Source organism: Atractosteus spatula, chromosome 16 (genome assembly GCF_055471065.1).
Source record: "Atractosteus spatula isolate fAtrSpa1 chromosome 16, fAtrSpa1.hap1, whole genome shotgun sequence".
NCBI classification, from domain to species: Eukaryota; Metazoa; Chordata; class Actinopteri; order Semionotiformes; family Lepisosteidae; genus Atractosteus; species Atractosteus spatula.
This window is the reverse complement of record NC_142721.1, coordinates 13,614,570-13,628,154: the sequence shown is the minus strand read 5'-3', so window position 1 is coordinate 13,628,154 and position 13,585 is coordinate 13,614,570. Positions and strand designations below refer to the sequence as shown.

General features: G+C 47.6%; 1 protein-coding gene across 7 annotated transcripts in view; it reads left to right on the top strand.

Annotated features, from left to right (window-relative positions):
* The window catches only part of celf1 (cugbp, Elav-like family member 1), a 56,987-nt gene that overhangs the window by 2,053 nt on the left and 41,349 nt on the right, over nucleotides 1-13,585 (top strand). For all 7 annotated transcript variants that reach the window (XM_088934615.1, XM_088934617.1, XM_088934616.1 and 4 more), the window contains exon 2: nucleotides 8,616-8,667. The gene's annotated coding sequence lies outside the window, so the exon portion shown is untranslated. The remainder of the gene's footprint in view (nucleotides 1-8,615; nucleotides 8,668-13,585) is intronic.

Genomic DNA, 13,585 nt, shown 5'->3' with positions numbered 1-13,585 from the left:
GGAGGTCTGGGGGTGCCTTCTGCACGGAGGGCATACCACACACACCTGTGGTGGACTGGTGTCCTCACACACACACACCCAGGCTGGGTGTGTGTGTGAGTGTCCTGTGATGGACTGGTGTCCTGTCCAGGGGAGTGAGTGTGTGTGTGTGAGTGTCCTGTGGTGGACTGGTGTCCTGTCCAGGGGAGTGAGTGTGTGTGTGAGTGTCCTGTGATGGACTGGTGTCCTGTCCAGGCTGGGTGTGTGTGTGTGAGTGTCCTTTGATGGACTGGTGGCCTGTGCAGAGGGGGTGTGTGTCTGTCTGTGTATACCCTGTGATGGACTGGTGTCCTGTCCAGGGGAATGAGTGTGTGTGTGTGTATGTGTGACTGTCCTTTGATGGACTGGTGTCCTGTCCAGAGGGGGTGTCCTGTCCAGAGGGGGTGTGTGTCTGTGTGTGTACCCTGTGATGGACTGGTGTCCTGTCCAGAGGGGGTGTGTGTCTGTGTGTGTACCCTGTGATGGACTGGTGTCCTGTCCAGAATATATTTCTGGGTGAGACAGTGCATGGACAGAGCTTTTGCACTGGTCTGAGAGAGGAGTACTATGAAGTACATTGGAACCATAGGAACTGTGGCTGGTTGAAGGATTATCATTCTTTTTATTCATGAGAAGCAGCTCTACATGTGGTCTGGCAGCACTTTGTGCAATTTCGAACAGTTCTTGAACACCAGGAGCAACTCAAGGCCTGTAAAGACAAAGACAAACTGAGGCTTGCCATCTTTTCTGCCCCAGTATACAAAAAGTAGCATGTTTCGAGGGGAATTGCAGAAAATGCTTTGCATTCAGATTTTTTCACTGGAAACAGTATTTTGTACGTATGCTTCCAGGAAGTCTCTGAGCAAAGTACCCTGTCGCAGCTCGAGAAGATGACTGTACTCTGGGTGTGTTGTTGGACACAGTCTTAGTTCTCTGTAAAAGCTATTGTCTTATTTACAGAGATGGGATAAACCAGTTATGTAAAACTGTGGGATAGTCTATAAGAAGGCATTCAGACAGGCTCTTCTCTGTTTTTGATTGACTCCAGCATCACGTGGACAAGACCAGCTGTAAAAGTTCGCCAAGGTACTGCAGAGCCACATGTAGCAGCTGTCATCAATTGTGCATGTTTCTGCCCTTGCGGAGGGCGCTCTCAAAAGCAGGATACTGAGGCTAGTCATTACCAGTTACAGTTGTCCTCTGTGGTGTAAAACCTTCAAACCCCTGTCTGCGCTCAGCTGTGGCAGCTGCAAATGTCCTGAGTGTGGTTTTTCTGTAGGGTTAACCCAGAGTGGGGATGTGGTTTTTATAACCCCTCCACACTTCGTTCAGAATCTCATAGGATGGAATTATGATCACCTCACAGCAGTGCTACAGTAGAGTCCTTTCATTTCTCCCTGAAAAGCAGAAAAGCCGTTTTCCCACCAGTGGTGCCGGTTTTGAATTCTAGCAGAAAGGGCGGCATGGTAGCGCAGTGGGCAGTGTTGCTGCCTTGCAGAGCCGATTCCCTGGGCTCAATCCCAGGGGTCCTGTCTGTGTGGAGTTTGCATGTTCTCCCTGCCTTGGCGAGGGTCTCCTCCAGGTGCTCCAGTTTCCTCCCACAGCCCAAAGACATGCTGGTAGGTTAATTGGTTTCTGGCAGGTCTGGCCCAGGTGTGTCTGCGACGAACTGGCATCCTGTCCAGGGTGTACCCTGCCTTGCACCCACTGCTTGCTGGGATAGGCTCCGGCCCCCCCCCCTGCACTGGATACAGCAGTGAGGAAATGAATAGATGGGTTTAGAAAGCGCTGGCACTTGAGGGCTGCAGAACCGGCAGCCCCAGTGATGTGTGCATCCTCTGTGAGTGTCGTTTGCTCTTCTGTGCTCCAGAAGGGTTCCTGGGAGCTGTGCTCTGGGGTTCAGAAAGCAGGGAACCTGTGGGCGTCCCTGGGCAGGGAGAGCAGCGCGTGTGGGGTTTCTCGCTGGCCGAGCAGTGGTGCAAGTGAAGGTCCAGAGTGGCCCCGCGCGTGCGCCCTGTGTTCTTTTCGAGGAAGCAGTACTTATCGAGGCTTCTTAACAGTCGCGTGATCAGAAGTTTGTTTGGCAAGCCTGATATTGCAGCTTCAGATCACAATTGCCTCTTTCACGAAGGACTCCCGTGATTTTCGTTTGTTCCTAATGAGTTGTAAATGGACTTTGTTTCAGAGTTCAGGCCACTAAGAAAGGGAGTTCTGGGTAGATTGGTGGTTTAAAAAAGCAATTCAATTCAGTATCCCTTGACTTCCACCTCACCTCTTGGTGGAATTCCAGAAATGGCCGATTAATTTTGAGTACATTTTGAGTTCTGCACTTCGCAGAAGAGCAGACGTTTGTGGAGAGCTCTTGCTGGTTTGAATTTGTACAGCCTAGGAAAGACAAACAGTCCTTAGCGACGCTATCCGAATGTCACTTATGTAATGGTGTTCTTTTGTCTAACACACACAGCAATGTTTTATCCTTGGCATATTAATTAGGACGTCATATTCTAAAACGGCTCATTTTATTAACTTTGAGAAACATCTTCGGTGGCTTTCGGTGGGTTTTGATTAATACAATCAAATTGCGGTTCTACTGATATCATTTAAGTCAGTGCCGTCATTTGGAGTAGTTTGAAAAACATGTAGATTCCTACTTCACAGTTAGGAATGTATGTTTAGTTTTTTTAATAAGACTTATCTGGAAATGTGTACTTTTTTTCATGGTGCTCCTGAAGGAATAGTGTCCAAACCTTGAACCCGAGGGCAACAATCAAGCACATTTTGCAGGTTTTGTAAAGATTGAGGACATGAGTGTTTTTTTTTTACATATTAGGTGCACTGCGAGACCAAAGGTGAGGAACAGAGAGTCTTGTGTACCTTATGCACTCAAGTGAACCTTAGCTCTCTCCCCCTGTTAAGGCATTAGATGAACTTTGGTTATCAGTTGGATCAGAATTGACCGTTTGCTTGTGTGTTGCACAGTGAAAACTTCTGTAGTGTCATGTTCACAAGTTTTGTTTCCAGGACTACCGTGAAACTAGAGCTCTCGCATTTACATCTGTCTGACCCAACTGACAGGCACCTGTAGGGTGGTGTTGTAAAGAATGAGCAGGAACTTGACTCGGGCTGCATTCTGAGACAGGTGTTGGAAGTTACTTTGCTGTTGTCCGTAATGATTTCTCTTCACTGTAATTAAATCTTTTTTTTTCTGGCGTCAGGGGTCCGCCCACAAACGTTTGTACTACATCATCTTTTTTTAATCAGTCATCTAGGGGAACCTTTGACCTCCATTTGATACTTTGTTAGTGTTTCCACAGTAACGGCGGTCTTTTCCTTGTGTCCTGCTGTGGGAGAGAATTGCCAAACCCGGTTCTTTAAACACCTCCTTCTGTTCTGGAAGGAGTTGGTTCTGATCGGGCGGCCCGGAACAGATCTTAGCTGGCGCGCTGAGCACAGAACTGGCATTGCGGCTAAGGACATCTTCAGCTTTGAGATCCTTTTAATTCTTGATGTCGCCCATCGAGGCCTGTGTAAACGCCTTTCTTGTGCAAGCATCAATGCTCTTTTTAAAAGGCCTCATATCCGTGTTTTAAATCTGACAGCGATGCCCTGGGTTGGAGGCTGGAGTCTGTATTTTGCAAGTGCCACATTTAATATTTCCTGCTCGCATCGGCAGCAATTAAAAATGGGTCAGATTCTACTTTTTGTGGCACACAATAACCAGGCTTTTTCTCCAGGAGCCGGATGGATTTGAAACACATCAAATTTGCATGAGAACGCCCCATATGTGCAAAGTGCAAGGCCTTGGCTTAAAATCCTGCTTGCGCTCATGATCTTTTTCAATGAATTAAAAAGGCTTATCGCTCCTTAAATGGGCTTATATAACTGAGGTGATTCACAGTGGCTGTTTGCAGTGTAAGTGCTTGTGAGAGCTTCCTACTTCTTTAACCCATCCCTGCCTGTTTCCCAGGAAGGTTAATGCATTTGTTTCAGTCAGAAGCCTTTTTTTCTTTGTCCTCAGCGGACCAAGCTCTCGTCGACGAAGCATCTTAAAGTGAATAAACGAGGCGGGTCGTTGGTGGGGTAGGCTGAAATGAAGACTTCTCGCTGTTCAGGTTGGGCAGTGGTGTTCCACGAGCTGGAGGACACAGGTGGAAACTGGAAGGGTGTTTCACCAACTGAGGGCTGGAGGCACTTCTTTACCCAGAGGGTTGTGGGAGTCTGGAACAAGTTACCCAGCCATGTTGTTGAAGCTGGTACTCCGGCTTCATTTAAGAAACAGCTGGAGAGCCTTGAATCAATTAACTGCTAAATACCAGAGGAGCCAGACAGGCCTCATGGGCCTCCCCTCGGTTGCAGCTGTTCTTGGGTTCTTGTTAAATCTTGTAAAAGTCCCCAGATTTGGTTTCCAGCGTTGGGAGAAATGGAAACGTAGCTGAGGTTGTGGTTAAGAAGGCAATTTTAGTTGCACTGAATGTGGCCACGGTTCCTTGCTTTATCCCTGTGTGTCCCCCAGTGTGCCCATCGCCAGCCCAGCTGCCTTTATTCAGAGGATCAGACAGCCCACAAATGGCCGCCAGCGTGATCTTAAAGGTAGTAATAATATTTCCATGCACTTATATAGCTCTCTTCTGCACACTCCACTCAATGCGCTTTACAGGTAATGGGGATCCCCTCCACCCCCACCAGTGTGCAGCCCCACCTGGATGATGCACCAGTACTCTCTCCACACACCAGCTCTCAGTGGGGAGGAGAGCAGAGTGATGAAGCCAATTTATTGATGGGGATTATTAGGAGGCCATGACTGGTAAAGGCTGAGGGGAAATCTGGCCAGAAGGCCTGGTTAACACCCCTACTCTTTTCGAGAAACACCCTGGGGTTTTTCCTGACCACAGAGAGTCAGGACCTCGGTTATATGTCTCATCTGAAGGACGACATCTTCTTAACGGTGCTGCTGAGAGACCGTCGCTGTGTTCAACAACGTTTGCTTGTGCTCTTTGTAAGAGAATGTCCTTGTTGTTTTGATGTTAAATACACCGTAATCGGGCAGTTTTAAGACCTTGGTATGTGCAGAAGGGGAGTTTTTACCTTCGTGGGCTGCGGTTGCCTGAGAGAAGCCAGTTGAACCCCGAGCCTTGCTCTTTGCACCAGGAAGTGAGTAGGTTCCGTTTATCCTCAAGTACACAGGCTGACTACCCGGGGTCAGAAATCTCTACCTTGGGTAGTTTGGGGTTTCCTAGGTGTTACCAGTCACTTGATCCTGGCCGGCAATGGTCACAGTTGAGCAGCTGCAGAGTTTTGGAGTCTGCTTGTCTAAATGTCCACCTGTGCTCTTGAATCATTTATTTCACTGTAACACCTCAGCTGGCCATTGTCAGGACGAATGAGTGTTGGACTCGGAGGGAGCGATATGGAAAGAATCCTAATCTCGCAGAAACATTTCAGTTTTAGTGGTGAATTCGACGGAGAGGAGGGTGAGGGGAGGGTGGCTTCTGCATGCTCCTTGGCCAACAGCAAGGCGACGCAATCGAGAGAGACTTCACCAAGAAGGGAAAGTAGTTTCTGCTGCAGCGCGGTTCTGTTTTCCCGTGTGGCGGAAGCAAGTGCTTGAGGGGTGTTTTGAGAGCACAGTAACCAGAAATGCTGGTTCAGCTGCCACCAGATACTGAAAGCAGTTCTCATCTTTTCTGGGTGCAAGAGCCCTGTTGGGGGGGGGGGGGGGGGAAACTCCCTTGAATAAGAACCCCACCCCCGCCCTGCTCCAGTTAAAATACAAAATCAAATTGCAGTTTGTAGGGGAGCCACTCATTAGAAAATAATGTACGCCAAACTGTGGAGTAAAACAAGTGTCCAGTGCTTTTGCAGTATAACCTGGGGGATGAGAAGGTCCTCTTATTGGCTGGGAGGCTCTGGTCAGTCTCTGAGGGCTCCAGCTGGGAATAAAGCCCTTTCTGAATGAAGCAGCCTTGGACAAGTGATGTGATAACCCCAAAGAGTGACCAGGTGTACCACAGCCTTGTAGCTCTTGGGTCCAGTTCTGGGCTGGGGTAGTGTTAGCTTGTTCTCCAGGTGCTCTGGTTGGTTCCGGTTCTGGACTGGGGTACAGTTAGCTTGTTCTCCAGGTGCTCTGGTTGGTTCTGGTTCTGAGCTGGGGTACAGTTAGCTTGTGCTTCGGGTGGGTCTCGTTCTGGACTGGGGGTCTAGTTAGCTTGTTCTTCAGGTGCTCTGGTTGGTTCTGGTTCTGGGCTGGGGTACAGTTAGCTTGTTCTCCAGGTGCTCTGGTTGGTTCTGGTTCTGGACTGGGGTGCTCCCGGCCTTCCGGTCCCCCCCATGCTAGTGTGTAGAGAGCTGGCCGCTGGGTTCGGTTCCAGCTCTCCATGGCCCTCCAGGCATAATGCAGCTCCTGAAAACAGGTGGGTGTAGGTCAATGAGGGCACTCGAGAGTGAGAACTTGCAGAAAAATCAAGCGTGGTGACGGATTGCCTGACGTAGCAGTGGAAATAACACAGGAGTTTAATGTCTATGAGCATCTTAACTTGGGCCTGATGGGCATTTTTGATGTGCATCCATACTCTTGGAAGCATCCTCGAACTCCGTTTGGCTTTCATCAAAGTCCTGAACTTTGCATGCCGGCTTCCTGCATGTCCCGCAGCCCCTGTGTACTCAAATGAGTTCCCGTCATCGTTTCCTGCTTTGCGTCTCTGAAGGTGCGATTGCGCAGGCTTGCTGCTTTGCCCTGGGGTTGCTTTCTCTGCTGGTGCTCTTCGCCTCTGCCCTCCTGCTTGGATCATTCTGAAATGGGAAGAACCAGCAAAAAGGATGTGTATGAAGTTTTTTTGTGGTGCAGTGAGGCTACGGTTGTTCATGTCCAGCTGTTCATGTTTCAGGGCTGTTGAGTGCAATATTAGCACCCGTACAGCTCTGAGGAATCTGTAGATCAGTCCGGTTAAGCCTATAACCCCTTAAAAAGATAAACTGGTGGTTAAGAGTTGATTTAAAATGGCAACCCACAGACATATCGGCCCTCCAGGACTGGGATTGGCCAGCCTTGACTGAGCAGAGCACAGACTGCCCTTTCAGTTACTGTAACCTTGAGCCACGTCTTGCCCCCTGCACAAGCCGAGCAGTGCGATTGTAGCCTCCTACTGGATTTGCTGGTGCTTATTTTTATCAGTTTCTGCAATGTGGTTATGGGGTTTAATACACGCTTGGGTTTTTTTTTGGTATTCTGATTCATCGTTTGAAAAACCTCAGAACTGCCATTTCCCTTTCTTTCTTGATGACCATATTTGGTTAAAATGCGTCTGTTAAGCTCTCCTAGCTTGTCGGCCAGCACAGCACAGGTGCTGAAACCTTTGCCAGTGTCGCTGTCCTGTCTAAAATTAGGGCCCTTTCACATTATTTTCAAAACCACGATCTTCTTTGATCGTTTGGATCGCTGGGCACAGCCGAGGCCTTGGCAGTAGACGAACTCTACAAGCGGAAACTCGCATTGCTCCATTTCTTTATTTCCTGTGTGAGTTTATAACTTGGGCCTGCACGTTCCTGTCTCTCGCTTCTGTAGCGATATTAAGTTCTTCTTTCACTTTCTATGTGCACACTCTGGCCCTAGACGATTTGGAGGAGGGAGGAGGGAGGAGGGGGGGAGGGTATTTGGGTCGAATTGTACATCCTCGGTGCAAAATTGGGGAGTTGTGATATTTCCCAGACCCGGTGCAAATTGTGGTGGTTCTTGTTAACACCTGAAGCCCATCCTGCTCACGGAGGTGATTATTCTCCAGCCCTGGGGTCTGCTGTCGTGGGGGTGGAGGGAGAAGTAGCTCTTTGTTGTTGTTGTTGTTTTTTGTTGTTGGCGTTTCACAGTGTGACGATGCCGAGACTTAAGCGAGGTGCCCCGCTTCTGTTTTTTGTAGCGGTAAAACCTTCATTTTTTCGTGGGTAAGCGGGACCCACAAGTTTTCCTGGGCTCCTGCCCGACGTTCCAGTGGGCAGCGGTTCAAAACTGGGAGCTCCCCAGCAGCCCCAGTTCCGAAGGCGTCCCCTTGAAGAGACCCCTGCCCGCGTTCCGCCCTGCGGCTGACGGCCAGCGGATAACCCTGGGGAGCGTTGAAGTCGCTTGCTTTGTTGGCGGCCGGTGGGGTGGCGATATTCACAAAGGGACGCGGCGTTCGTGCGCGTGTGAGGTGTGTGGAAAGGGGGGGGGTTTGACGATGCCGAGGGCGGAGAAGCGGGAGATGGCTCTCGGCCGCCATCTTCGTGGGGAAAGTTTTCGAGGCGTGCGGGGCGCGGGGCTCTCCTCTCTGCCCGTCCTTTAGGGGGGGTGCGATTGCGTCGTGCTGTCGGGAGCTCGTGTGACTGCCCCCCCCCCCCCCCGTGATCCCCGCCTCTGCGGGCCGTCCACAAGAGCGTTTGGGCGCCGCCTGGGTGCGCGGCGGGCCCTTACTCATCACGCGCTCCTGTCCAAACAGCTTTGTCACGTGCCGCTAATTGAGCCCTACAGCAGCTGCTGCAGGTGTCAGAATCGCTTTCACTCCGCTGTGCTCAATTTCTTTTCTTAATCCCATCTTTTGTGTCTTTTTTTTTTTTTGTTCCCTGTTCAGGATAACGCTGAAACAAAGTCTCGAGTGTGTTCCCGTGACAAGTGAACAGAAGGTAAGAGAAACTTGATTTCTGCAGCACTGAAAGTGCTGTGCTGTGTTCGTGAATGCTTCTGTGCATGCATGTGTCTTGTGTGTGTGAAGGATAGCCATTTCTGCATTGGAGTCTGAAACACATTAGGTGCTGCGAACAGTGTTAAATGTTCTTGCCAATGGCAGTAATCACTCTTCTGTATGTCTTAGTTGTAGTACATAATGGCATTTCTGTAGCAACGTACATCCCAGAGCACTTCACACAGACAGAGCGGCACCCACATCCTCCAACACTGAAACACAGCCCCACCTGGGCGCCACCACTAACTATCAGCAGCTCCCTGCACAGCAGAACGGGTGGAGAAGCCAGCAGAGGCTGCACTGATTGAATTAAGGAATAATGCAGAAGTGAGAAGAGCGCCACCTACCGGCCCACCGGCGCCGCTTGTCGCAGTGACCTGGTTTTCCATGGAGGTCTTGATGAAGAGGCGCTATGTCCGTCGTTCTGGGCCGCGCCTGGGCAAGTCTCGTGAAACCCTGCAGCCAGCAGAGTGCGTTTTTGTGTGTGGCATGCTGGATGGGGAATTGACCATGTCTGCTTTACTGAGGTGGACGACTGCACTCAGAAAACCTCTTTAGCAGGGTTAAAAAAAAGGGGTGTCTGAACACTGCTGGTGTGCCTGTGATGGCTTGATGCTGCAGGAGTCAAATTGACTTTTGTGTGTCCTCATTACCAACATTTCTGTAGCATCTAGTAGGATTTTTATTTTTACTAGAATGTGAAATCTCTGTGGCACTGCATATACTTGAAGGGCAAAAAAAAATTCTGTTAATGTTACTAGCTGGGCCTTTTCAATAGAAATCAAATTGTTCTTCCTAATTTTAATGCTATAAGTCACTTGGGGGAGTGGATCATGTTTCGATGTTCTAATTAAAGGGGAACTGGAAAGCTATTTTTATATTTCAGGGTTAGAAAGAATCAGCATTGATGAGCGCATTTCAAACCCCAGTGAAAGGAAAATGTGCACAGTAACAAATTTAACACAAAATAGACAATTTCTAGGTATGTGCAGCACCATATTGCAATAATTGTGTCCGACTCAGAACGAGGCAACAAAACTTCCGGCGATGTGAAGCAGCTCTATTTCACTGTAAACAAGCAGGCTTGTGAACACATCTCTTTTAATCCAATGAAAATACTGCTCTTGACTCGGAGACGGTTTTGCCGACAAATACTACTTGTTAACTCTGCATGCAGATCACATACTGCACAACCTGTACTTATGTAATGCGATGTACCGGCGAATGAGTCATTACCGTGCCCGGCGAGTAGGAAAGAGGCCGTTTCCTGTCGCAGTTCTTGTGGGCGCTCGCAGTCGCCCGTGGCGAGAACAGCCAACCGACAGCAGCGACGGCTGTGCGGCACTTTCACACAGTCCGCAGTCTGGTGCTTGATTTGAGATTTGTAGAATTTCTCTGTACGGTCAGTGAAGTTACTTTGTGACCGAGATCTAATTACCGTTTAGAGAAACTGGGGCTGCTGTTCCCCTTTTAAAAAAAAAAACAAAACAAAACTTGCTATCCGTCCAAGTGCCATTAACGTCCGAACACCCCGGTATGTTCAGGCACCTCAAAATCGTCCACCAAGCTTGAGGAGGGGAAGGAAACGGCCCAGAGGCTCCAGCGGGAAGACGGCTTTGCTGGCCCTCTGGCTCATCTGCCCACGGCTGGGCTAACGTTGGAGAAACTGCAGCCAAGCAAGCGTCTTTCATTTACACCTAGATTTTCTTTCAAACTCCTCTTCTAAATGGTATTTAAAATAAAGAGGATGAGTGGAAATCAAGCTGTTTTGTCGAAAGGCACCTAAAATATACAGTGATTGCAGACCATTGCCATGGTAACCGTGTCGAAGCAGGGTGCGCAGTGCGTAGGTACATGTTTCTATAATTGTACAGTATTTTTTTTGTTGTGGCAGTGTATTCCTGCCTGGAGAAAAGCTGTATTTTGTACTCCAGCCTGTTCAGCATCTCGGAAGCTGGCTGAAAGGTCTGCGGCACACCAGGCAGTGTAGCCTTGCAGGGTGTGTAGTCTCTCGCTGTTGCTCTTTACGAATGACAGACGGGGAAGGGTGCTGTCTTCTAAAGGCCATGCTCATGCTCAGCTGTGAGCAGTGCTCGTTGGTACAGTCGAAAGCTTTCTGCTGCTGGACTGCTAGACCCCTGTTGATCCACGGTTAACACTCTCACTTGCGTGTGCTGGGAAGCCCTTTCTGTGCGTGACCTGAAAAGCTCGGTTCTCGGGGGTTCTGCACCCCTGCCGTCTCAGTTGTCAACATAAGGACCATAAAAACGAGCAGAGGGCATTCAGCCCATCTCACCGGTTGGGCTGTCAGTAAAAAATTTAAGCAGTGGTACTGGGATATCGGAAGGCCAGGTGTGAGATTCAGACCTGTGCCTCCTCATGTGCCTGTGAGCTGCTCACTTCCAGGGCCACAAGAGCAGTGAAGTCTTGCTCTTAATTGCACCAGATATTGGCCTGGCAGAACAAAGAGGAGGAGGTATTGAAAGGTCTTTTTGAGCCGGAAATGTTACATTGTCCGAGTGTGTTCTGGAATAGGAAATAGTAAAGTTTTTTTTTTTTTAACACTATCCTGTAGCTAAGGTTAAAAGCTGTGTTCAAACTTTTTTTTTATACACCACTTTTCAGGGAAAGTACTGTATGTCAATACCAATTTGGATACAAACATAAGTATATAACTCACTAGTTATAATTGGAAAAATTAGAAACTGTTTTCTTGAAATGTTTTTTTATTTATTGAAAGTAACTTTTGGCGGTGCGGGGGCTCTGTGGCCCAGGATCTGCGCTTGTGGCTGGAAGGTTGCCGGTTTGTATCCTGTGGCTGGCAGAGGAATCCTACTCCACTGGGCCCCTGAGCAAGGCCCTTAACCCCAACTGCTCCAGGGGCGCCGTATAAATGGCTCTCCCTCTCTGTGTGTCTCATGGAGAGCAAGCTGGGGTCTGGGAAAAGACAAATTCCTAATGCAGGAAATTGTATATGACCAATAAAGTGATCTTATCTTTATTTAAATTTGAGTTTAAATCCAAATGAACTATATTTTGTAAGAACTCGAAAGTAGGCCGCAATTTAGGAGTTCTGACATTTACATATTTCCTTGGCTGAAATAATGCCCCCGAGATTGATCATCTACAAACAAAGAAGAATTTGTTAAGCAAACTTTCAGGGCCGCGAAGATTAAAGCATGAAGCCTGCATCCAGTCTGCAGCTGCCAGGCCGAAAGTGAGTTGGTACTCCACCATTGTAATTATCACGTTGTGTAACATGGTTTTGATGCGAGTTTGTTTTTGGTTTTATGTGGGAATCTGTGTGGAGGTCTGCAGGGTGGAGGTATGTGTAAGTGATCTTTGGTGCTAGAGGAAGAATCGGCTGAAGCAATAGCCCTGCCAGCACACCTAGCCTCTCTTCTCAGGCTGTGCCACCAGAAGAATGCCAAGTTCAAATCCAGGGTTGCCAAAGGTTGTCAACTTAGGGGTTTTCTAATGAGCTGAGAAGTATCAAGGGCGAAACCTGATTCAAATCTTAAGCTTCTCCCCAAAATTACAGGGCATATATTTGTGTTTTAAGCACAGGGATTATATTTGTATTATACCAAGTGTTAAGTATTCTGAATTTCTTAATGATTCTTGAAAGTTAAGTTTTTAAAAGAGGTCAACAACACACCCCTAAAAAGAAATTAACTTCCAGTTTTTTTGGTCTTCTTTGAAGTCTAATTTGACTTTCACACTAGTGTTGTCACCTTAATAAAGAGCTCCCCACTGTGACCTTGTTCAAATGCTGTTGGCTTGTTAAGGTCTTCTGCACTCACAATTCTGGGCTGTCCTTGGGTTATGAAGCTCAGGTATAATTCACATTATACTCAGTGTGATAAAGTTGAATGGTGTTTGAGGCATCTTACTCTGTTGCTGTAGCATATGGGAGGAATTGATATGGGTGGACTAGATCACTTATTTTTGTATTAGTGCCTTTTGATAGAGGGCTTTCTCAAGGCACTTTATGTAAATTATACAATAAAGTATACAGAATATACAGTGAAACCAGATATAATTGAGATGTTAACAGAAATATATTAAGGATTAAAGGCGATCAAACATTTTTAAGGTGAGTTTTAAATACATTGACAGAACTTTTGTTTTTAGTATGTTGTCTGAACTTGGTGTTGGCAATAGATGCCAAGAGCCTGTGCAGATTTTAGGGGGAATAAAGGATAAAACAATTTAAAAAAAATACATTTGTAGTGAATTCATGTTTACTAACCCAAAATACTTAACCAATGACTGAGATATTTGTGTGCAATAGGAGTTAAGATTAGTTAAGTGCAGCCTGTAGGCCTGAGAGTGTCAGCCGGAAATCTTTTTCCCGCCTTAAGTTTTTGCAGGGATGAGTATTGGCATTGGGGTCTTTTTTTGGGGAAATGGTTGGAAATCTTTCTTGCAACTCTTGTTTTTTTTAGCTCCAGTGCAAGCGTTCGATAGGTAATTTGACAGAATGATGTAGCAGAACAAGCGATTCATCAGGCTGCTGTTACTGGAAGCCTCGTTAAAAAGTCTCGGTGTTTTCACAAAGCTTTCGCTGTCATGGATGAAGACAGCTGTGACAGATGTACAAATAGATTTTTTTTTTAATCCAGCAGTGCTGTCCTACTTTTTTTTGCTTCCGATGAGGAAATGCTGAATTGTCGATCACCGTGAGTTGCCGTTTCGAACCCCGTGCCATTGCCACCAGATCGAGCGACTTGCACACGGTTCTCTGCATGAGTGAAAAGAAGAGAAGGCAAGAGAAGATCACTTTATTGGCCATTTACAATTTCTTGTATTAGGAATGTGTCTTTTCGCATACCAACCTGCTCCATGAGACACACAGA